General features: G+C 40.2%; 1 protein-coding gene across 2 annotated transcripts in view; it reads left to right on the forward strand.

Annotated features, from left to right (window-relative positions):
* sema4ba (sema domain, immunoglobulin domain (Ig), transmembrane domain (TM) and short cytoplasmic domain, (semaphorin) 4Ba) overlaps positions 1–23,971 on the forward strand; it is a 95,958-nt gene that overhangs the window by 12,280 nt on the left and 59,707 nt on the right. Inside the window, exon 1 of one of the 2 annotated variants that reach the window (XM_017711108.2) lies at positions 7,584–7,835. The exons of the other annotated variant lie outside the window; for it this stretch is intronic. The gene's annotated coding sequence lies outside the window, so the exon portion shown is untranslated. Of the gene's footprint in view, positions 1–7,583; positions 7,836–23,971 lie in introns of those variants that run through there. 2 annotated transcript variants of the gene reach the window in all.

The following is a 23,971-nucleotide window of genomic DNA, read 5'->3' on the forward strand; positions in this document are numbered from 1 at the left end:
TTACACAACGTCCCAACTTCACTGGAATTGGTGTTGTATGTTAAGGCAAAGAAAATAACACACTTGCATGTATCTATAAGCAATATCCTTTTGACTCAGAAAGAATTTGATTCACAGACAAGTACATTTTATGTATGCACTTTATGAACAGCTGCTCTACATATTCGCACATATGCCTGTGTAACTTTAATTTATTTCAACTTTCATTCTGTACATTTTTACTTTTTTTAACTACTGTTTTTAGAGTTATTCTTATATTTTCTTTTTTATTCTCTTAAGATTATATTTGGTGAATGGAAGAACAGCAAAGTAAGAATTTCCTTGTACAGTGTAACTGCCTGTTCTGCTGTGCATATGACAATAAAACTCTTGAATCTTGAATCTTGAAGTACAGCTTCCTGTAATCTTATACGTAGATCTTGCATTTCTGTTTAATTCGGTTGTTTATTAATGTAGTGCTTTGTACAGCAAACAGTTTTTTTCTATCAATACTTTGGGCAAGGCCTTACTATTTACTGTTACTGTTAGCCTTTACTGTCTGTTTTGAGTGTTGTATGTTTCTACTAACACACTAGGACGTTTTGTTTTAGTCGTGTTCACACAGGAGTGTAGAGATGTTATTTTTCAAGGACAGAAGAGGGATGTGCCTTTATCTAGTTTATTAATTGAGAGAATATTTATGCAGATGATGTGGAGAACTTCATCTGCATAAATATAAAGGCGAAGTCTATAATAAGTTATATAAGTTGCTAATGCTGTGATTTGTGCCAGGTAGATGCAGGCTGATGGCAAGACTTAGTGAGAGCCTGGAGATGAGTCACTTAGATTAAAGCAAACCTAAGAAGATGACTTTCCTCTCTCCAATCAGACAGAATATAATCTGCTCCCCTGGATATGTGCTCATCAAAGTGCCACAGTAGCAGATTAATGCCACTATTTATGGAACCAACTCAGTCTGTTTACATATAGCACATGAAAGCCTCCATTGGAAAGAACATGAGAAATGTCACCCCACAAACAGTACATGTTACAGTTTGACATCCTATAATGCTGAGCACAAAGCACCAGGACAGGATACTTAGGATCAAGGTTTGTCCTTTTGCTCTCATTCCTACCCCCCACCAAAAAAAAAAAATTACTCTAACCATTATTAAGAGAAGTTAAAAAAACAGTGGCAGCTTCACAGAGAATGTGGGGTTATGTTTGCCTAAAGTTGATATGGCGTGGTCATTTAAGTCACTCAGGTACCCCTTCACTGCTTGGTAAAGTTTTCATTCAGCATATTTGCTAGTAGGGCTTCACAGTATATCTATTGTTAATTGTTATCGCAATATTAGCTTTTGCAATATAAATACCACCAAGGCCTGCAATATGTAAAAAAATTATATATAGCAATAAGGAATTCAGGTCATCCATGAAATGTAAATTAATATGGTAAAAAGTAATGCAGACCAGTCTATAAAGGGACATATTATATATAATATGAATATAACATGTTATTGGCCATGTTATGTTGTATTGTCTTGTGCAGTATTGTATCCCTCAGCCTCATCGATTTGACAAAATTCACATTTTTTAAATCCTTTTTGCGTTTTTGTCCATCAGTGTTGTCTCACTACAGTAACCAGCATCACACAAATACGTCAAGTAACCATTGGCATCCCCATGGTGATAAATAAGTGCGCTCATGCACAGGTTAATAAATACAGATGTGATATTCAGCTTCCAAGCAGTAATGTTAGTGATCATTAGTCAACTAGCTGAGGGAAATTCTTTTCAATTCAATTCGGTTCACTAGAAATCACGTCATGATTATATACATAAGAGAAACTTGAGAGAGAGCGAGAAAGAGAGAGAGAGAGACAGATTATTTAAACAGCACAGCAGTTGCTACAAAGCAGCTTTACAGGGAATCCAGGTCCAAACCCCAAATGAGCAAGCCGATGGTAACAGTGGCAAGAAGTGGCAACTCACTAAGAGCAGGAAGAAGCTTGAGAGAAACCAAGACTCAAAAGAAAATGTAAAAGAGTCCATCATTGGCCAGAAGCATTTAGATGAACCATTCGTAACTGATGACAAATGTTAGAAGCCTGTCAGTGTAACAAATGAGATTTTAGATCTATAAAAATCAGTGACTGCTGTCGGAAGCGTATCACAGTAAAATAGAGAATTCGATCTACGAAAACCAATGACTGCTGTTAGCCGCCCATCATGACAAGATGTTGGTAAGAACATGTGAAGCACTCCGTATAGTGTGAGGCAGGTGAGCAATGTTTAAGACTGAATAGTTTTAGACTCTGCAGGCACCAGTATCATAGAAGGGTGAGTGGGGCAGGCAGGTGAAACTTTCTGTACAGCAAGAGGAATGAAAAAAAAAGAACAGCCTTCGTTCGTGCATCCACCCCAAAACACCTGTAGGAACTTCCAAAAGTTCCTGCCGCCTTCAAGATATGTCAACTGAAGGGAGTTTTCTAGTCTCAGTCTCTGCACTACTGTGGCACCACTGTAGGAGGTGAATAGGCATTGCAGATATAGCTATTCAGATGTAGCATAAAGGGCATTGTGCCCCTTCAACCATGTCACATTAAAGATCACATTCATATTTTACTATGTTTACAATGCTTTAAATTATATTGAAATCTCAGTATGCAGCAGTATAATTGTGAGTTTGATATGGTAGTTAGACAAATGGTAGTTTGTCCATATCATGCTGGCCTACCTTCTAGTAGACAATCATCACCATTTTCTCTGTGTGACACACAGTCCACATATTTTTCTCTTTTTTTCCACTATGTGTTGTTATTATGTGATGTGAATATTAGAAAATATATTTATTCTACATCTTTCAGGTGTAGCTGTCTTATTTTAAAGTTGTACATTTTGTAGTGTTGACTCTGTGTAATATTTATGCAAACCGTGTAAAGTAGTCAGTAAAGTAGTGTTTGGTTTATCTTGCTGTTAATAAACAGTAGACTATTTTAATTATGGCCTGATTGCAATGCTTTTTCTAACCTATAGGGTTCAGAATTAGCATTTTGCCTAATGTAGCCCTAATGAATCATAGTATTCTACTTATTGACTGCCAGACTGATTTCCATTGAGAGTTCCGTTTAGCATCGTGTATTGTTCCTATACAAACTGTTGTGTTCATGCTCAGCTTCTTTTTCGGGAAAAGCTCCTCCTTGGTCAATTAGAACCTCCAAAAAAGCAATTGACAATAATCTGAGCAGCTCTAATCCACGTTTCAATTTAAGGGATTACACGCCCCCTATAGTGCAATTTAGAGAGCGAGAAACTTTTGAGCCAATGCTTCCCTTGGCCGTGTACTTGTGGGGCCCTAGGAGTTTATCCCCATTCAGATGACAGATTGACTGAGGGGGAGGGTGGTGCCACTGCTAAAAGCTGTCTGTAAAATGTTCACGCCAAATCAGTCCAAGAGTTTCAAAAAAAGGACAGAGCGTTCCAGGATTTAAAAAAAAAAAGTCACTAGTTGGTTTGAGTGAACAGCGAGGATTGTTCCATTGTGTTCTAATTGAGAGGAATCTTGCAGAGGTCAGAGCCCAGTGTGTCCTGAGGGGGGTGTTGCTCTGCAGAATCTGGCCAGCAGAATGCTGAGATTTGTAATGAGACAAGCCAGCTCCCCCGTTTGCCCATTGTGCCGCTTAACAGCATGAGACACGCACCAGAGAACTGCTGTCTGCTGTTTGCTTGCTTGGCTAATGTGTGATATAAACAGTCTTATCCCTCCATGCTGTCATTTTTTTTAGCAGTGCTGATAATTAATTTGTAGAAATTGACCCATCAGCTGCTCCTGCAGCGTTTAGAGAAATAGAGAATGCCTTGGATTCATTATGCTCCCAGAAAGGAAACTGGATTTGAATATAGCTTCGTTTGTGTAGCTGTTTTTAGTAAAGGAGGATTTTTTTCTCTAAATGCAGAATTTTCTTTCTCTCTTTGGGAGGTACTGAGTGTAAGTTGGACTGAAATAGAGAAGAACTCTTGACAGATGGCAGATGTTCAAACCAGTGCACTGGTGAACATCAGTACAACTATTTTGAGTAAGCAAGTTGCTGATATTTGTAGCTTGAAGGTCCCATATTCCAAAAAAAAATTGGTATTTCATTTTTAATACTTTTTGTGTGCTTTTAGGTACCTAAAACAATCAGAATTCATTTTTACATTACCATTTTCCAACCTCTGTTTATCCTTTAAAATGAAATATTCTATATTAAACGAATAAAATACAACATTATTTTTCACAGCTTCACAAAAACAATTCAAAACAGGCTCTTTTTGCAGTCTAATTACCAAATGGACTGTATGGACTGGGGAGTGAAAGGTGTTTTAAAACATTTTAAACTTTAGCACTGTTTAGATACTACATCATACTGTTGGAAAATTCAGTATTATGTCATATGGGCTCTTCAGTACAGTCCAGCTAGTTGACCTCAGGGTTGTAACAGATAGCTGAGTTTTATGGCTTTTATTTAATTGAACTGCGGGGAAGAGGAAATGCAGAAGCTTACCGTCAGGGGTGTGTTAACTGAACCCTACACTTATCACAAGAGGACATTACTCCACTAGGAATCTACTGGATTTGCTATTTTAAAAATAACAGAGTTGACACTTTGACCTGTGGCATTTCCAGTAAAACAGCATTTCACTCAAATTTAAATGCTCAATCATGCAAATGAGCTTTTTATTTGGCTTTGCTTAGCATGAGCTTATTGCCTATGGTGAGGTAAAAATGAGTGCATCATCTAGATTACACTTGGAAGCACACTTCAGGGTGATTGAGCTGAACTTTTATGCACAAAGAACAGAATCCAGCTCTGTGGTGACTGGAGCTATTACATAGATTAGAGTTGCATAACTACTGTCATCAAAATCATTGTTACTAACTGTATATTTCTCAACGTCTGATTGCACATTGTCTTTCACATTGCACGTTCTCTCTAAATAATTCTGCGTGTTTTTCTTTTCTTTTTTTAAATAGTATATTGTGTGTCAGATATTTGATGTAAGTTACTTTGAGGTAAGTCAGATCAGTCAGTTCAGCTTACCAATAAGAGCCAAACTCTCTTGTGCCCATCTCTCAAACAACTCTTTATTCAGTCACATTGTCAGTTTTTTTGGTTCACAAAATTAGCTAAGTTAACAAATTTGTCTTTTATTTTTCAGCAATAACTTAGTCTACTTTCTAAATCATCAACAAAAATAAGAGATTAGATAAGAAGTGGTCACAAGATTAATTCTGAGAGGCAGAGATCAAGATGGGCAAAAATCTGTGAAAAATCAGAAGAACTAACAAATCACACAGTCATTGTGAAACCTGCTGAGAACAACACTAAATAAAACTAACAGAAGAAGCAGCAGGTTTGGGGATAATAAGGGGACAAATGTTCCAAGGTGATTCAAAAGGGGATCAAGCCATAGCATCATAAGATCCACCCATTTGTTGTTAAATTGGCTCTTCAGTGCTTGTCAGCCCCCAGTGTTCATCTAAAAGATCCATCAAATTCAAAGCCATGAATGCCTAAATGGCTGGTTCAGTAGAACGCTTTCCAGCATGTGGAGGTGTGCAAGCAAGACATTTGCTAAGTGACCCGACTCTACTGCCTAAATCACATGACCTGGCAGCATCTCCAACTTGCCCCGATTTTCTAGCTATGGCTGGAGTGGAATTCCAAAGCCTGACACCCCCTAATAGCCCCATTCCATCTGCCTGCTTAGCATTGCTCCTCAGTACATAATTAGCCACACTATTTTCAGTGCAGGGATTCCCAACTGTGAGTGCTTCTCTTTTCCACTGACGCCTTCTTCCTCTCTCATTCACCACGACAGTTGCTTTTGTCCGGGCGATTTGTTGCCCAGAACTTTCCGATCTCCTTGCACTCCATTGAAGTGGGTGCCATTCAATTCAAATGTGATATCCTGGATGCGTTTCTCGTTTTTTGTTAGCCCATACAAAAATCCGGGTGAGCACTGCCAGCAGACAAGCAGGGTTTCAGGCATTCAAGTTCACTTCAGGTTCTGACGGAAAGCGGTCCTGCAGCTTAGAAAGCGATACATCAGCCCTGAATTGTGTTTCCGATTTACTGGACGGTGCTTGTCACTCACCCAGGGCTAGCATAGTGCCGTTAGTGCCGTTGCATTATGAGCCAAGTTCAAGCTGTGAGCACAGAGCGTTGGGACTATGTGATTTTAGCTGGATACAGAGAGGCCCTTTCAGCACGTGAAATGCTGTCTTAGGCCTAATAGGAGGGTCTGTGCAGGCTAGTTGGCTTTCACAATGCAGCAAGAACCTCAGTGTCAAGGACCCAACTCTTGTTCTTGGCAGCTTTTGGGGTTTTTATACGAGAGCTATGGCTTTGGAAGTATGAGTGGTGTCACCTTATCAAGTGGACATTTAGATGGCTAATTTTTTTTCCTTTTGTTTCTTTACTGCTTTTTCTCAGTTCCAGGAAAGTTCTCAAGTCAAGGTAACTAAATGTCCCTTTCTGAGCTGGTATTTAGCCCTTATAATTTGCAGATATTGACCATGATAACAAAAGCGTGTGGTAATTTAGTGCTATTTATTTATCTCTTGGTAGTAATTTTTCTTACAAGCCATGAATTCTCAAAAATGCCATAATTGCATTTATAAGTGGAAGAGAAGATATTTTATAATGAGTTGAAACTAATGAAGAGTTATTGTCCTTCATCTAGTCTCATTTTGCGTTGAGAAAAATGTGTACATTTCTATCATTTCTTGACATCAAAATTAATAGAAAAAGTCAAAAGTGGAACTTCTCAATACTGAATAATAACTCATTACTTAAATTAGAATTCAGCAGATTTTTTAAAAGATTATGCCTAATTTAATTGTTGATAAATCACTGTGTGTTTTAATGTGAAGTAGTTCTTTGTAGAGAAACTTATAGACTATAGATTTATATAAAGTGATTTCAGGGTTACCATATCTACACTGCAAAAAATACTCCTTATATTTACTATCCCAAACCAACACTGAACCAACATGTGTCTTCTGAGTGTTAATATTTAATGTAGATAATGGTGAAATGCAATGGTTGTCATATTTATACCTGTATAATGTAACAGCTTTCTGTGAGGTGCCTTTTAGAGGGATTAAATACTTTAACTGTGTTTAACTGTGAAAAATTCTGACTTGGTAAGTTTCTCTAGACTGTTAAAACCACTCTGAGTGACATCTTGACAATTGAATTGAACAAAAATGTGAATTCATCTTTAACTAACTACGTTTGAATAGGGTATCGAATTTACACTAGTAAACTCCAAGATTTTATTGTTCAAAATATAAAGATTCCTATTGATAGGAGTTGCAACACAGGTTAAGTCAGCTGAACTGGTCTTGAGTCACGGCTTGCTAAGACAAAAACCAAAAGCAAGTTGCGAAATCGAATTTGTTCTTCCGCTCTGTGTACCTAAACCACCAAGAGTAATAACACTCACCCCTTCTCTCCCTCCTTTTCTCCCTCCCTCTCTCCCCCCGCCTGCTGTCAGGGGTGGGCGGAGGCTGATGCAGATTACGGCAGAGGCAGTAATACACCAGCGTGTCAGATATACACTCTACTCTCCCTCACACACACTCTCACAGTGATCGTGGATCTGGAGTGGGAACTCTGCGTTCACCACCTTAACGGAACACAGCTTTGTAAATGCTGGATAATACACTGGCAACTCATTGTGACCTTAAAGGAATTCATTACTGTGGTTTCTTCAGCAAAAAAGGATTTTTTGTTTGTTTTCCCCTTTTCTCCCTCTTCTGCTGTGAAGGTTGTGCCTGAATGCTGTGGAACGCTGCCTGGACAAGAGTGAGTACTCAGAGCTGCTGCACATCTAGTGCTCTAGTTCTTCATTAACTGACAGTTGTTAATGATTGATCCTGGGCTGCAGGGTGTTTGCTTAATGGTTAAAAAAAAGGTGAGGTGGGGGGGTTTACAATGCTGTCCCTCTTCTGTTACGACGTGTAGTGGAAGTGGCATAGCTCCGGCTGCACAGAGTTTGTTATTACATCCCCCTTTAAGTCTGGGGGAGGGAGTGAAGTGGACAGGGGGAGGGGGCAGCTCTCATATGAGACAGCCCCTCCACAGCAAAACCTTATCTGCAAGGTGATAGGATCACAGGGCAGTGTGCATGAGTAGCTTCTGTTTGAGTGAGCAAATTGTGTTTGTTTTCCCTACGTTTTCAGGACAGACCGTAGTAGGAAGAAAACTAGGGGTATTATTTCTTACTGAGGTTAAAGGAATACTTCAGGGGTTTACAACCTAATGTCTGCTGCATCTTAATACACAGTTCATTTCCACAGACAGTAACTTTAATACACACTCAGTAGTTCCTGTGCTTAGTAAAAGAACATAAAATACGCTGCTGACTGAAAATACATTTATAATAGAAGTCTACGGGCATTTGCTTTAGCACCTTAAAGGTGTTTATAGAGTTGGGTGCGTGCAAAAGTCTGAAAAAATGTGGGAATTTTTTCCCATTTAAACCTGCAAATAAGCAAGTTTACAAATGTGAAACATTTTAACATGAGAAAAGTTAAATGAAGAAGAAATTGTTTAGAATTCTTCATTATTTCTAGGCCACAACTGTAATTTGAAGTAAATTTATGAGACTGACAATGTGAATGTCTTTGAACAAAAACATCAGACTTTGTTTTTAGTCTTATCCTTTTAACTGAAGAGTGTTCAGACGACTCTCAGGTAGATTTGATCAGCTCTTCAGAGGGTTCTGTGGAGTCCATGGCACATCATAAAAAAGCAAAACCAAATACTAAATTGTGAAATTCATGTTAGAATTTCAACGATTTCACTATTTACCCACATCGTAATGTTATTTGTAATGTGTAATTTAAAAATTGTATTAAATAAGAAAAGAATGCTAAATAGAAATTGTAGAAAAGTAAACCTGTGTGGGAAGGTGGTGGGTGAGGGGTGGATGGGGGTTGGGTGTCTGTAGTAACATAGTAGCTCAATATCAGATGTGAGAAAGTAGCAATTTAGCAGGGTGTGTTGGAGTTTACACTGGCTCGTCAATGGTAAAGAGGTGGTTTTACTGCCAGAGATGGAGCTGTCTTTTGCTTACTGAGCCATCACACACACACACACACACACACAGCTCCCCCTCTGACTGGGTCCTGAGCCAGCAGACAGGAGCGAATGTGGCAGCCAGTGCACTCCACTTCACTCTGAACGCCGAGGAACTTTCCATGAACTTGTGGGGCCAGTGTGGCTTTGCAAACGAGGGGAAAGAACCAAGAGCTGAGAGAGGTTTTTGTCTTTAAACTGCTGTGATTTTGCTTTTCTTCGTGCAGTCATGAAGTCTGCAGTATGACTGTTGTCAGAGTGCAGAGGGTTAAGCCACCACAGGATTTCTCGATGTCTGTGCGTTGGTGGGATATGTAGTCTAAGGTGGGGAGAGTAGACTAAACCCATACTGAAATAAAAATACTGTTACTTTGGTGAACTAAAAATAGCCTAGCAAAGACCAACTAGTATTAAAAAGGTATCAGGTCCAAAATGCTGGAGTTGTGTATAGAACTGCAGTAGATCTTCCTAATTTAGGCATCTGTCAGCTTAGAAAGTGAAATTTGTAAGGTTTTTCTCCTTTTGGGATCATTCGGGTCTAAAATAAAATCTTTACCTAGGCGTGCACTGATAAGGTCATGTACATGTGTTATTCCGATGCGCATACATAAACATTTACAAAATGTCAAAATTTGGACTAAATCAACTTTTATTAGCATTACAGAGAAATATATTCTGCATTCTGTAGGATTCCAAAAGTAGAAAAGTGAATGAAATGAAGACATTTTTGCAAAACAATCTGGCATAAATATATAATCAAACAAGTCATTCATCATTAAACAAGTTTCTTTCTTATACTGATTGCTTTTCTTAGGCAGTTATCTACAGATACTATCCCTGTGTCATCATTAAGCCCTAGTTTTAACAGAATTAAATCATACACAGAGAGAGGCAGTAAGTTGATGTGAATGCACTTCATGAACAGCTGCTCCACATACTTACATATAACTTTCATTTTTCTTTCAACTTTGCACATAAAACTGTACTTTTTTACTCTTGTTTTTAGTGTTACTCTTCTATTTTCTATTTTTTCTACCATTCATTTTACCAGTAGACTTGTAAAATGAATGTATTATCAGGCTTGTGGACAGGTTTGTGTATGATTCATCAGCAGAAAAAGAGAGTCCTTTTACTGCAAGGTCACCACGGTTTCTCTAAGTTTGTGGGTTTGTCTTTCCAGTAAACAGGATATTTGAAGTTCACTGGAATGGATTTTTCTGGACAGGGCTTTTTGTTTTTATTGTTTCTTTCCCCATCAGAACATGAGATTCATGAGTATGAATCTATTCAGTAACTTCAGGACCTGTGGTTTTCTTCTGGATAACGTTTTCTTGCCATCCGAGTGTGTTCCTGTTAGTTTCTATTTAGACAGCTGGTCAATGATGACTGTTCCAGTCAGTAGTAGTCTGTACCACATGCTAAAGTGGATGCTGTGGAAGCTGAACACTTCTCATCACAAGATGAGGAAACCTTTCACAAGGATCAGAGGAACAGTGCTGAAAGGGGGGCAAGCATCTTGGTTTAGAAAAAAGGTGAGAAGGTAGAGAAAAAGAGGAGAGGTTAGCACAGCAGGGGAGAGCATAGGAAGGTAAGCGGAAATTAGACCAGAGGGAGCGGGACAGAGAAAGAGAGCATGCTGACAGCCTCACCCGTGTGTTTTCCTTGAGCTTGATCCGTAAAAACAACAGCTGGCAATAGCATTGTGGGTACAGGAGCCCCCACAATGCTCTGGCCTGTGTGAGGCTGTCAGAAAGGGTTTGGCTGGTTGGTAAAAGATGGTGCCTGTTCTGTCAATAGCATACGGCTGCAGCTGATCCCCATCATGCACAATACGCTCTCACCACTGCCACATGAGAGAATCTGTAGAGTCAGGAAACGCTGTGCAACAGATAAGAGTGACGCTAATGTAAAACTGGCTAATGCTTCATAAGGTGCCCACATCAGAGCTGCAACCAAAGCGGACCTTTCAGTGAGGTCAAATTATTCAAATGAAAATTAAGCAAATCCACATTCACAAATATTTCTTAGAAACATATTGGCACCCCTATAAATTCTCAAAGGGTGCATATTTGTCTTTATTTTTTTTTACTGAGGTCCACTTATAATGCTTGTGTAGTTTTATGTACCAAAAATAGTCACTCATTTTGACCACTGTTCAACATCTCTCTACCCTGGAATTCAACAGACTGTTTTTCTTACTGTGCCTTTAAGACGAACAAACAGTTGTATGCAATATACAGCCCAGGTGCCCCGGATAAGTGAGATGTTCACATCCTCTACAAAGAACAGATTGGCATTGGCACATTGGCACATTTTAATTCACAATTGCTGTTTATCTGCTAAATTTAACAGATTGGGGGAATTTTTAAGGTGAAATTTATGGCATGTTTTTTGGTTCGTTTTTTTTTCTTTTCGATATGTAAAACTCAACAAATAAAGAGAAATTGTGCATTAAAGTTTGCAGAGAGATCATGCATTATTTGCATATATAATGCATTACAACTAACAATGTTTACATACACAAATGTATTTTAAAAAGGACCTTTGTATAATTTAGGCTTTTTAATAAAACACTAACCATAATCCATCTTTTTAAGCACAACTGTTTTTAATAATTGAATATAAATGGAAAAATGTGGAAAAACTGTAAAATACAAAGGTAAATATTGGATATATTGGCACAACAATACTTATCCACCTTTGAAAGTTTATTTAAGTGTCCATGTCTAAAGAAAGAGTGTAACATACTAAATATGGAAGGCAGGATAGACAGTTTGAAGCATAGACTCATATATGTTTGCATTACCAGCCTTTGCACATCAGTGACTGTGGTAAACAGTGGACTTAGCTTTATCTCTGGTTAGCATCTTTACGCTTCATGAATCTCCCTGGTCCCTGGCCTCTCTAACCTGTTTCCCCTCCTGGCCTCCATTTCCCCTGGGATGTTTTTCCAGCTTCACATCTTTTGGTGCGCCTTCCATTTACCCTGCCTTTCCTTTTGTGGAGTATGACAGATATTGAAATCAGATCAGAAAATTAGGTCACTTTATCAGCGCTGGTCGTAGAGATCCAAGAATGTAAATAAGCCACGGTCTTCCTGCTACTTAGCTCCCTTAGGCAAGAGCTCTGACTTTGCTCTGTATTGCAACACCCTCTCATAGGATCAACACACACTGTGGCGCTGAAGTCGTTAACTGCTGACAGCTATGATTACTATCTGTCTCCAGTACATGAGGCTGCTGTGACCACAACCTCCCAAGTCATGTTGGCTTTGTAAGTTCGCAGCACATAGTGACATTGCACTGCTCTGTGCTCTAGGCTAGATAAAGCAATAGTGTTATTGACAAGGGCCTGTATTTATCAAGCATCTCAGAATAAAACACTGATCTAAGATCGGCTCTTGTCAAATAATGAAATCTGTTCAGTGGTGTGTAGAAGTAGTCCTAGAGGGATCACATGTCTTGAGTTCCGCAAGGATGTCTGTAGACAACTGTAGTCTTGAACATTGCTAAAAAGCCATTTACAAAAACTACAAAGATATATAGGCAATGCTAAATGTACTCCTGGCGACCTGTCCAGGGTGTATCCTGCCTTCCGCCCGAAGACTGCTGGGATAGGCTCCAGCTTCCCCCCGCGACCCTGACGGAGAAGAAAATGAATGGATGGATAAATGTACTCAAGATTTCTTTAAAAAAGTAATATCTAGTTCTTCTCACCACCCTAAATATCATTGTGGCATGCGCCCGCCCCCTGGGCCCTGATGATGACGGCCACGAGGGCCAGCAGGAAAGCAGGGCCTGAACGCTCAGCGGCAATGAACCTCTGCAAGGATGGCAGGGAGAGAGCATGAGTGTGAAGGGGGCGAAACACAAAGCCCGAGCTCCGCCGATGGATGCGAGTCACTCAAGTAACGGCGGGAGGAGAAGGACGAGGACGATGGTGCCAGCAATAAGAGGCACAAGGAGCAAGTCCCAAGCCTTGGTTGGTTGCTTTTATTTGGGTGAATTAAAGATAATGGCTGCTGCAACACTGAACCCTGCCTCCAGGGTCCTCCTTGAGCCTGGGGTAGCATGTGCTGTGCTACAGAGGTGTCAAAACCCAGGAGGAGGACGCCAACACACCAAGGGAGTTTTCACGGCAGAAGAAGAGGCCATCAAAGGGGTGGGGCCCAGGGGGCCCAGGCGTAGCTCGGGACTAGCTCCTTGCCCTCGTGCCAGCACCATCGTCCTCGTCCTCCTCCTCACTTGCATGACTCACGTCCCTCGGCAGGGCTCGGGCCTTGCGCCCCTTCCACATTCGCAGTTCTCCCCTTACTGTCTTTGCAGAGGTTCGTCGCCACTGAGTGTTCGGGCCCCGACTCTTGTGGCTCTTGTGGCTGTCATCGCTGGGGCCCGGGGGGGTGGGCACATGCCACAATCATATACAAATCAAACACTTTGTTTCTACACACAGTAATGAGGTACAGACGTATGCAACAGTAGAAAACCAACAAAACATGTAAGTTGGCTGTGGGGATTAAGACGTTATATGCAACTGTATGTGGAAAGTTGTATAAAGCAGGGAAATATTCAATTGTGTTTGTCCCATTAAGATCTCTTGCTGCTAATGTGATTACGTGTGATTAAGCCATCATGAATAAAGTTTGCTTACTGAATAAGGCAACACAAAATCAGAATTTTGCTTTCATCTTTTTAAACTTTACATCACATTTCACCATTTTGAGCATGTTAATAAGGCAGCTCCTGAGACTTCTGGCAAAAACAGTTAATGACCCAACTTAACCCCCTAAATTCAGTACTACAAATGCTTCTTGAAACAAGTGAGAAAGCCGTGATTTAATATAGCATTTCTAAGTGAGACTGATGAGGATATTTGTTATCAAAGTAAAATAATCTTACTCATAGTGCTTTGTAAGATGGATATTAAAAAGAATGAATTTGAAGTAATCGTTTTGATTTGCAAAGGACATAAACCTGCTTTTGAATTCAGTATTCAGCAGTAACTTTATGAATTCAAGTGATATTGTATCAGTAATGTAAAGGGCAGTAGATTTGCATTGTCACTCTGATAAATATGACCCAAAGACTTCAAAACGAAAAAGCTAGTAGCATCAAATCTTGGCGCTTTCTGCTAGTAATACCGTAACTCATGATCATAGCTCAGGAGACATAATGATGGGAATAAAGAGTCTAATAAGGAAACTTTGGGCGGGTCTGAGTGTTGGCCTTGGCTTTTGGAGTGCATGGGTCAGCCTCAGAGGCCTGAGGGGGTGGGGAAGGGGCAGGCTGTGTATGCTTAGTGCTGGGAATTTGGTAAACATGCGTCTTCTCGGGACGTCAGAGGCCTCCTCTGTGTTTCCCAGTCCGCTCTGCTCTCTCAGTGGCATGATGTGGGAACGATCTTTGCAACTGGAACACAGCCAAAGCCCAGGAGCCCAGGACTGGCCTGCTTGTGTGTGAGAGCCTGTGGGACCCTGTGAGAGAGGGGGGAGGGAGTGCTTGAAGAGTACTGAAATCAGAAGAGGCCTGAGGCTTTGACGTTATACACTCAGTTTCTTAAGTTTGTATGAAGGGTTTTGGAGTCAATTATAAGTGATGAGTGGAAGAAAAAGAAATCTCTTATGTGGCACGTTCACAAGTTTCTCAAGTGTTTGTATGACTATTGCTAGTTAGCATTAAGCTAGCACATTAGTGACAGATAGCATTTGGTGGCATGTTCTGTGTCTGTCACAATTTCAAGTCCTATTTAATGATGTTTTTCTATTGATCTCAATGCAGATACCACTTTATTCACTGATCCTATTGAACCACTGGCCAACTGAACTGTCTTTGTGCCGTCTATGTTAGTCAGTCTGTGACTCAGTTCTTTAGTTAGTCAGTTAGTCTGTCGGTCTGTTTGTTAGTCTGTCAGTCAGTCAGTCATTTAATCTGTAGGTCAGCCAGTCAGTCTGTAACTCAGTCTGTTCAGTTAGTCAGTCAGTCAGTTGCTTAGCTCCATGAGATCCTTGGTCTCTGAAAAATGAAATATAGCTTTTGTAAACAATACTTTACAAAGCCTTGTTACTATTATTGTTTTTTTCTGGTTTTCCTCCAAAGCACTTTTTTGTTCTGAAAATGTGTAAAAGCAAACACACACACACCCGCACGTGGCTCCATTTCACACCTGTCCTGCTTGTGTGTCCTTGAAACATGCTTTAACGTGATCTATTTTAAATAGACTATGGAACACCAGTGTCCATGACTCTTTTGCCACTGACAATGTAGTGCATGTGTGAAGGAGGCTCATATAGTGTAAGCATGTATGTTTGGATGTGTAGTATGAATACTTAGTGCTGGTGTGCCAGCAAGGCTAATTAATGTCCTGAGGCTTAGCTGCAGCCCAGTCTCTCCTTCTCTCTCTCTCTCTCTCTCTCTCTCTCTCTCTCTCTCTCTTTGTCTCTCTCTCATTCACTCACTCACTCACTCTCACACACACACACACACACACACACACACACACACAAACACACACACACATACCCCTGATATGTCAGAGCATTCCAGGTATCGCCCTTTACTCCCCACATGGATCCGCTGACCCTGACATGCATTCCTCTTCACTGTCCATAGCGTGATGCACCATACACAACTGCTCTGTTCACGCTGCTGGCCCTTTTATTTGCCCTTACCTTTGATCTAAGCCAGCAGGTCCAGGTTTAGTTTGATGGAGAGGATTGGTGATTTAGAGCATGTGTAAGCTGTAACAGTGTGTGAGAAGAAAAACATGGTTCAGTCATGTGACCATGTGTTAGAAAAGTCTGCTGATAGCAGTGGGAGGAGAAGAAGGCCAGAGAGGAAGAGTGCAGCTTTGGAATTGGGAGTTGTATTTTTGTAGAGAGGGAATCCAGGGTGGATTTTGTCTTTCTGTCTTTCTTTTTCTCACCTCTATTTATGCTTATATTAGAGCTACAGGCAGTAGTACTGATTAAATTTATTATTTTGTTTCTCACATCCAGTAGGCCTCATCTGTGATTGAACTGAAAAAACTGGAGCCTGACGCAAGTTTTAACAGTGGTCATTGCGTTTTCAAAGTAAGATAGATAATGGTTTTGTAAGACACAAGAGTCTTTGAAGGCCTCTCATGCTCCGACAAAAACATCTGACCTTAAACAAGGCCTGAAAAGTGATTTCAATTTTATGTGCACTTTGAGCAATGCTGGAAAATTCAGGTTTGTTTGTTAATTTTAGTTTTTAGCCAGTCCTGTTCTCTGTCTGTGGATGTCAAGTCTGTTCACTTCTTCATTGAGCTGCCACATGAGAATGCCACATTCAAATGGTGCCAGAAACTAGAAAATAAACTGAACTACCACACTTTCTTTTTCTGCATGGATGGTGTATCTTTCAATGACCACCAAAACAGAGTGAAGTCCTATTTACTAGTCAACTATCTGGTATGTACAATCTTCTGAATAGAACCTGAACACAGCGTTGATCACTCATATCTCTCCTTAACTCTAAATCTCCTCCCTTTTTGTAGATGTCATTAATATCTCTAATCCTAAAGATTTACTGTCTTTGTGTAATTATCTTACATCCAACATCCTCACTGAACTTGCTCCTCTCATCAATTCACACATCTCTGTGGTTTACATCTGAATTTCGAGTTATTAAAACTTCAGACTTCTTAATTGCTTAAACCTCCTTTAGCTGCTGCCCCTAGCTCTGCAGGCCAACATGAAATATTCTTTAATTTAAAAATGGCAAAAAACTGCTAATATTCCTAATCTGTCCCCTCATCCCCTGATTACTCTGAACCTTATTGTTCTGAGCACTTCCTGACCCACTTAATTTTTAAATTTACTCTGACTATTTATTTAGTTCAAAACAAAATCTCTCCACCTGCCAAACTGACCCTGTCTCAGCCTGTCTTCTCAAGGCTCATCTACTACATCTCTCTCGCTGTCTTCCTCCTCTTTAAAAAGTTCTTAAGTGTAGTTTTGCCTCTTAAAACTGCAGTGACCACTACTTCCTGTGAAACCTGGCCTTGACCCTATTGAACATTTTAATTATAGAACTATTTCAAACCAACGGCTTCTTTCCAACAGGTAGAAAGAGTAGTTTCCCCTGAGCTACAAACTACCTTGCCATTGACAATTTTTAAAAAGTTTTTCCTGTCTGGTTTCAGTCCAAACAGCACTGGAACAACTTTTATAGCAGTCACTAATATTCTTTCAAGCTTGCTTACCTTTTTTGAGTGTGTGACTCTGACTGTGAGAAAGGCACTGTAGAAATACCATTATTACAATTACAATGGTACCTACTCAATAATAGGTATCCGTGGAGAGCCAATATCAGCTGGATTTGAAATTGGAGGGGAAAAAAGAATGAATCCAATCCTGTAACAAATTTTTTTCGGAAATAACATACACTCACATTATGTACTTTGATGTTGCTGGCTGTGCTTTTCTTCCTATTAGGTAGTTTCAACATGAGAGTCTACTTTTAGTTGCACATCTCAGTTGAAAGTGCTTTAAATAAGAATAGTTAATTTCACGTTTAAAAATTAAGGGACTGGTATCAGTATCAGCCTTTTGAATCTTGAAATGCTTGTTTTTCTTGCATGTCAAATGGCTGGGGAAAAAGTGTAATAGGTGACACTTCTTAGAAACAGTTTCGCATTCAGGGTCCCTTAAGTATGTAAAGCTATATAAATGTATGTAAAACTGTTTTTAAGCCACCTGAGGAGTGTTTTTTTTTTGTTTTTTTTTTGGAAGTGTGTAGAAAATGGTCTCAGTTTCTCTCTCTCTCTCTCTCTCTCTCTCTCTCTCTTTCTTTCTGTCTCTCACTGAATCACATTACATCACCAGCTCATCATACTTCATCTTGGCCTTCTAAGCTATAGAAGCTATAAGCTTCTAAGTATAGTGACTTAACTGTTCCAAAGCATCTAACATATATACATGAAACAGCAGAGAGGACTAGTGAAACCAACTGAAACAATGAGTCTAAAATTGGCAGCAGCCTAAAAGCTTCCTATGCTAAAAGTAACATGGGTAGTTGCTGCTGGTGTTTGCAGAGAGATGGATAGAGGGTAAAAGTACAGACTGAATAATTTATTGGCCTGTAGCACAGATGTGACGTGTTTAGACCAGGAGGCTCAAGGCCTCTGCTCCTGTTTTAGGTGCTGACTATGTGTTCGTTTTCCAGCAGCTTCTCTATAGATAGCATGACAGTGTTCAGCAAATGTTACTACAAAGAGCAAAAAAAATCATCACTGCTGACAATTTATAGATGGATTCGGTTCAGCGCATGTGCCGATTTGGTCTAGGACGCCATTACCATATCAGTAATTTGTTATTGAAAATGATTATTACACAGCTGTGTAGATGGCTTCAGGAATTTCAGATGAATGAAAATTGTAGACGATTGAGCTTAATGATTACCATTAGTATGCCAAACAGGCACTTGTTCCTTCTAAGATATTTATTTCACTGGACTGGTAGTGTTTAAAGCTTCAGTGGGCATTCCCCATGCATGCCATTAGTAAGTCTGCTCTCACCTACTTCACGTTTTCTCCTTCTCTTTGGATTTCGTCCCTGCCAACAAAAAGATATCATTCCATTCTTAATGTGCAAAAGTGATGGCTGATGGTATTCCCTCAGCAATTTTAAAGTTGAAACACTTCCCTCTGTGCGTGAACCACCATCTCTGCGTCATCTGCCATCGCGAAATGTGCACTGCTTCAAAGGGCCACAGAGAAACGGGGCCCCTTGTGCTGCATGTTGTAGTCTAACTCTCACCAGATCAAAGCGTGTGCACGCAGTTATGCATTTGGCAGGCGAAAAACACCTCTTTTGTCTGCCGAAAGACGTTGCTGTGAGATGTTCGCTCCACTTTTGATCTAGCCTGCGTTCACTAAAGAAGGAAAAGATTGGCTAGGTTTTACACAGCCTAATTTGAGGTTCCAAAGCAAAAAAGCTCTTTGCAAGATGATAATGAATCAAATTTAGTCTGCGTTGTGGATTAACCTACAAAACGTGCACTGTTGGAGTAATCTGGCTTGATCATCATGGTTTATAATTTCAGCTACTATAATAAGGGTACTTTAACCTTGTTTCTGAGAAGAAACATTCCCAAAAAAAGACCAGCCAAGTTATCTGATTTACGTTAAATTCTGCATAATCCCTCTAGGTTTAACATGTTAGATCCTGTTACCCGCCAAGATCTCATTGCTGATTCTGGCAAAATTGGGTAAAGCAATTCAAAGTCAAGGATGAGTCTGCTCCAGGTGCTAAATGACGGTGTTGGCGAATGCTTAGCCTTCCTTTAACACACCATTTCACTCTCATCTTTCCATGGCATCAGTCCCTACCTGCAAGGACCAAGTCCAAGGGTGCTGTGTAGACAAGACTGGAATATCTCAATATACAGGAAGCATGCCATCATGGTACTAGCTTCCACATGATTTAAGTTGAGTGTGTGGGTGTATCTATTAAAATCTACTGCAGCTGGTAGACATGGTCTTAACTCAAGGCCAGTTCCTTAAAATATTGTTTGAAGATCTGAATGAAAGGTTCCCTTTTGTTTTTCATGGTGGCAGGGTATTAGCATGGAATTTATTGTTCCATAAAGGATCGAATGGCCTTTAACTTCATCAAGTTTTGGCTTGAGCTGGTGTCTCTTTGCCAAAGAAACAGTTCGCTGCCTTGAGATTGGTCCTAAGCAGCCGGGTCTGCCATCTGATATGCTGCAAATCCCTTCTTCAAGCCTGACTGGTGAAATAGAGAAGCAGTCAGCCTTCAAATTCGTCTCGCCTTGAGGATCAATATGACCCTTTCACATTTCCAAACATCTCAGAGCAATTTGAGTGGGAATGCCTCCGAGGTCCTTCAAATTGTTCTGAATGGATGGTATAACATTTTGTTGAATATCCTTGCACAACTTAATGCTCTCTGCCAAAGTAATAACTAATAGATTTGCTTCTGTGCACAACAAGACTTGAAATGTACAGAGCGAGATAGGCGAGCCGTCACATTGATTGGCATGACCCATGTTGGCCTGATTAATTGTGGAGCTGACAGCCCTCTGGGGTCACAGCCCGTTGTCTAGGATACGAATGCCTAGACAACGCAATTTTATATCCAGCTACTAAAGGACTGTCATGATCACAGGCATGGCTGAGATGCCATTGCCTGGGTGACTCTATACTGCCTTCTCCTAAGAATGAGCAACCTACTAGTGAGCCACCCACAATGCCACGTTCGTGTGGGGGCCAAATAGCTACATTAGTTATGGGGGAGTAATTGTCCTCCAAGCCTTCTTTATATCAGGCTGAGAAATGCATGAAATCAAAAAGTCAAAAACAGCCACTTGCCGCTTGATGCATGCATTTGCATAGTGCTGCTGATACATTTTAACCACTCAGTTTTGAAGGACAAAACTCTGCATGCCAAAGATTTAAAGGAGAGGAGTTCAAAGATTCAAAGGTGCAATCTTTTTGCACCATAATAGGCATTTGAATTTTGGCCTGTCTGAAAGCTTTGCTTGCATTTCATCACAGCACATTGCTAAGAGCGAGTGCACTTACCATTCTGAGCACAGACTGACTGCAGTGTCAGAACTCACAGCCATAGAAATGCTGCTGCTGCCTTTTTAAGCTTCTTTCTTATGCATTCATGTTGTAAGGTGCATTCATTGAATTAAATGCTCTTTGCTAACACTTGCATGCATATCAGAGGTTTGATGTTATTGTTAAAATAATTAAATGCCATAAGGTAATCTCAGTACAAAATTTAAAAATATTTTTAATTATCTCTTGTATTTGTCATCGATTTGAAAAGTGGAAACAGCAGAGATCCTCAGATTTAGGGCATAAGAATTGGAACAATTATTGCGTAACTGGTGTTCGTAGCCAAAGAAGAGGAGTCAAGCTGCACAGTGACAGCTGTATTTTATGACCAGTGTGAGTGGAAAAGAGAGCAAAATGATGATTGAACATTAGTCTGGAACAATATGTCAGACAGTTCAATTCATTTTTGACTTAATGATGGTCAAGATTGCTGAGGTAATAAAACCAGTTCTGTGAGTGCTAATACTAACACTAGCCATTAGCCATGAACTACTTATGTGTATCTATGAATCAGCTATTGCTCTCTAGCAATATTAAAATGTTTACTGTTTAAATACAGTCAAAACTATGGGCACCCCTTGTCAAATTAAATATGTTGTTGATTTTTTAAAAGTGAAAAGTACACATCCTCCACAGAGAAATGTGACATTTCTGCACATTTTAATGTACAATTACTATTTTTAGTGAGTTTTGAAGTATGTTAAATTTAGCAAATAAATAGAAAACGTGCATTAAAATTTGCAGATAAATGCCACACTTATATTTAGTTTAGTTTATTTTCATAAGGGACCCATGGAATTCACATATTGGCCAAGCATCCAGCCACAGACAAGATCTAAGGGAGCTGTGGCTATTGGAAGAAGAATGCTTGCCGCCTTGTTTCTATTTAGCACAGAGGCAGGCAGCTGTCCATCTGTGGAATCTGTCTTCCACTGCAAGCCATTGTGGTTGACAGAGGAGGTATTGATGGGCATTAGCTGGGACAGGCATCTTAAAGCTCCCATCATCACACACTGTCTTACTGGCCTTTTGCTGTGATTGATAGTGTTAGCATGCTCCCTAGCACCCTAAGCATCTACATTTGCCATTCTGAGCAGGAATACCAGCATTCTTCACCCCTGTTGGACATCAGTTACTCACAAACCTGTGTTCTTTTTGTTTACAGCACTGAGGAATGTGGGCCATTTTTTTTGTGAAAACCAAAAAGCAAAAGCAGTATTTGATGCAACTGAAGAGCACAAAATCTTTTGCTACTTTCATTTAGGGACTAAAAAACATCTTGAGAAAGCTGCATGGAAGTGTTTAAATGTATCATTTTCAATATTGGACGGGTCAAGGTCATGGAAATATGAGCTGGAATAAGGTGCTTTCCACAAAGAGCATGTTCATTATAATCCTGTCAGTGGCCCAGGCATAACAGGAACCGGAGACAGCATGGGGCTAGCCTGATTGTAAAGCTTTATCAGCATTAGGCCTATCAGACTAGTATTGCCCTGTACTACAAATGCATCCAGGCCACGATAGTGAGATAACAGTGAACAATTGAAAACATTTAGAAACAAGAGTGAACTGGCAGAGCAGATTGACCTACTTTTAGCCCAGATAACTTTCACAGCTCTCCTCACCTGAGTTACACAAATTTTCCTCCTCACATAGTCATGGCTAAATTCTTTAAACAGCCATCTGAACTTACGCCAACCTATGGAATTCACATTGCTGCATACCTTTCTTTTTTGTATACTTTTAAGTAGGTAAGTTTTTTGAAGTAGATCCATTCTTGGCATGGCTTTTTGTGAGACTGTAGAAAAGCTATAGCTGTAAAAATAGGTCTCCGTCTCGTCCCTGGCCATATGAGACGAATTGCAAAAAATGTGGACCGTTTGAGCCTGTCTAAAATCAAACAATTAGCTGGCAAGTTTGTTGACTTTTGTGACCTATAGGTCAAGAATCTCACTAATGAAGAGGTCCATTGGTTCCTCTTGTAAGCAAGTGTCTTAAAATCATTTCATTAGTTGTTTTATAGGTCCTCCGTTAGGCTGACTCTGCTTACTGGCAGCCTTCCAGATGGGTTTGTCCTTGTAATTACACTAGGTTTCCTTTAGGATGTTGAGCAGAAAGTGGCCCCCTGGTAGTCATTATAATAAGTCATCTCACTATGGCTTCTCTACATCAGAGCAAGGCAGTGTGGAGTGGACTGCTGGCTCCACACTCCCTCTGTCAGAGCTTTAATAGTGGATGCCCGCGTAATTAGAGAGTCCGAGCCCGTTCCGTTAGGATGAAGGAAAAAAAGAGTGGTACCAAGGGCACATCGATACTGTAGCACTGAAAGTGGTGGCACGGCTTCTGCCCTGCAAGCACTTATCTCCAGTACTAGTGCTGCTTTTAAAACCCAGATGAAATGGTAATTGCACGAGCAGTTTGAGCCAGTTTGCGTAGCAGGCAATGGTAGTAATAGGAGGAGAATCTTGGGGGTCTCTTGAAGTGGGGGAGGTGCTGACCTTTTCAAATGCTGTTGATTACAAGGAGAGAGCTTATGTGGAAAGCTCGGGTGGCTCTGAAGATCAAACTGGAGAGTGGAGAGACAGAAGGCACACTTCAGAATGAATGCATGGTAAAGGGGGAGGGATGTTGGCTTTCATGTAGAAGACATTCTGGAGAATCAAATAACAGACATGGAGAGGTAAGATTTTGTTTGCTTGTGGTAGAGCTTTGTTAATTTTCTCAGAGGAGCTGCCGAATCTGACTGAGGAACTCACAGTTGCTAGAAGTACGACACCATGACAGAAATTTGGACTTATCCCCACTGTTGTCAATGCCTTTTGCAGCTGACTTCAACAGCGTAGCTTTTGCTACTTGCTCAAAAATCTTGAGAAGGGGAAAGGTCCTCATGAATAGATATCTGAAAAATACATTAAATAAACCCATTCCAAAATCTGAAATAATCAGCATTCACAAGTGGTAAAGATGCATACTTTAGAGCATCTTAAATCCACCTACTCCTTTGAATCCCATTGTCCAAACACCACAGAATTTGCACAGTTGCAAACAATAGAATTATATCTTTTGCAGTGTGGATATCAAAGTAAAATGTCAGCCTGTATTATTTACTTAGGCAATTGCTTACCCAGGATCTTTTTATGGCTGCTATCCCAGGGGAGAAAGAAAACTCAATGTTCACAGAATAAACATGCAGTTCAGTGCATTGCAATGCAGGAATTTGTGTGGAGAGTTGCATATAATAACACTTTTGGTAG

Source organism: Pygocentrus nattereri, chromosome 7 (assembly GCF_015220715.1).
Source record: "Pygocentrus nattereri isolate fPygNat1 chromosome 7, fPygNat1.pri, whole genome shotgun sequence".
Taxonomy (NCBI): domain Eukaryota; kingdom Metazoa; phylum Chordata; class Actinopteri; order Characiformes; family Serrasalmidae; genus Pygocentrus; species Pygocentrus nattereri.